The 1,849-nt window shown below is 35.3% G+C and overlaps 1 pseudogene; it reads right to left on the bottom strand.

Annotated features, from left to right (window-relative positions):
- Positions 1-1,486: 1,486 nt before the first annotated feature.
- Positions 1,487-1,605, bottom strand: LOC112485898 (annotated as a pseudogene).
- Positions 1,606-1,849: the final 244 nt, after the last annotated feature.

The raw sequence follows: 1,849 nt of genomic DNA, 5'->3' as shown, positions 1-1,849 counted from the left end.
TGTGATTCAGCATTGAGCAAGAGAAAAGATCCCTGACCTACATTACAGATGGAGTAAAATAGACTATTAAAAAAGCAAATTTTTAAAATTAAGAGTTAATGGCTATTAAAAAAATAGTGTAAATGAATAGAGTGTGGTAGAGACAAGAAGTATTCCTCCATGTGGTCAGGAAAGGCTTCTCCTTTTAGCATATTTGTGAATGGTAAGGAATATTCAGCTATGCATATGTCTGTGGGAAGCATTTTCTGCTAGATGAGGCCAGTTGTGTTGCTCGGGCCTTTGAGGAGAGACTTGTAGATTAAAAATATGGTTTCTTTCTAAGTGTGTCAAAAGCCATTCCAAAGTTCCGATGTGTTTTTAAAAAGAGCATTCCGCTTTCCACATAAGTCCAGAGGATGTAATGAATGAAAGCAAAGAGAGCAGAAAGAAGGCTATCAGCATCTTCCAAGAGATACTTGCATTGCGATGACAGTGATGAGGACAGTGCTAAATGATCATTTTGAGAATGTATTTTGAAGGCAGGCCTGATAAGATTTTTAAATGATTTGAATCCAGTAGGAATTTTTTTTGGAAGGTGAAATAAAAGCTCAAGTCTACCTTCTAAATTTTTGGCTCGAGTGTTTGAATAGATAAGATGAAGTGGATTTTGAACAAGTTATATGTGGTCAAATACATGAGGTAGAGAGGTTGTGAGGCTCCCCTTGGCTACTAAAAGGGTGTATATGTTTATGAAGTTAGAAAACAATAGCTGGCTTCATTCAGGGCTGTGTTTAATGCCATTGGACTATCCTAGACTGAGCTATGATGGGACATGGGTAGAACTGAGAGGAGGAAGATCTGCAACTTAGCCACAGCTTCCAAAGAAACATCCCAATCTCATTGACACTCATTTTTATTATCTGTTAAATGAGAGGTTAGGCCAAATTGATAATGTTAAACTTAGTTTGTAGACATCTTTTAGCAATCTAATGATTACTAATGAAGCTCAAGTGAAAACAAACAAACAAATGAAAACCACACATACATTCGAAATTTTCACATAGAGGCCTAAGAACTCCTCGGCCACTAAATAGTGTCAAAGATTCCTCTAGTTCGAGATGTATGATTTTGCACAGTATCAAAATAATTCCTAAATCACACTAGTCTTACAAAGCAATATATGGCTATTGCAGTGTGGCAAAGAGCTCTGTAGTTAAATTTGCCCAATATGTGGGCTGGTGAAAGTCCTCATCTTTGTAGTTGTAACATCATGAACATCCAGCCTTCTTATTCACTGCATAGTGAGAGAAAGAATCAAGAATCACATATGAGTTTTTCACTCCCTTGACTGGAGATGACACACATCTCTTCTAATCATATATTATTTAATCAGACCTAATAATTTGGCAACTGACATCTGACACCCTGACAAATGGGCTAGAAAATAGTGAAAAACCATGTTTGGTCTTCATTTTATATATATATATATTTTTAAATTTTTTTGAAACACCTACAGCACCTGGTATTCCTAGATAGTCTCCTATCCAAGTACTAACCAGGCCTGACCCTGTTTAGCTTCCGAGATCAGACGAGATGGGGCACGTTCAGGATGGCATGGCTGTAAACTTCATTATATATATTTTTTATATATGCTTTCTTCTAACACAGATGTTTCTCTACCTCATGCATAAACTTTTAATTAAGTGTAGGCTTATCTAAAAAATAAAATAATATGAAGCTATCAAAATATTTGTAAAGATCTCAGAGAAATAAAATTATGTGTTAAAGCAAAGTACAAAATATTGTGTATAGTATAGTGCCAGTCATTTAAGAAAGAGAGAAAATGTGAATTTATATCTGTATATGCTGA

This window comes from Pteropus alecto, unplaced genomic scaffold (genome assembly GCF_000325575.1).
Source record: "Pteropus alecto unplaced genomic scaffold, ASM32557v1 scaffold25, whole genome shotgun sequence".
Classification (NCBI taxonomy): domain Eukaryota; kingdom Metazoa; phylum Chordata; class Mammalia; order Chiroptera; family Pteropodidae; genus Pteropus; species Pteropus alecto.
This window is presented reverse-complemented; position numbering and strand designations above follow the sequence as displayed.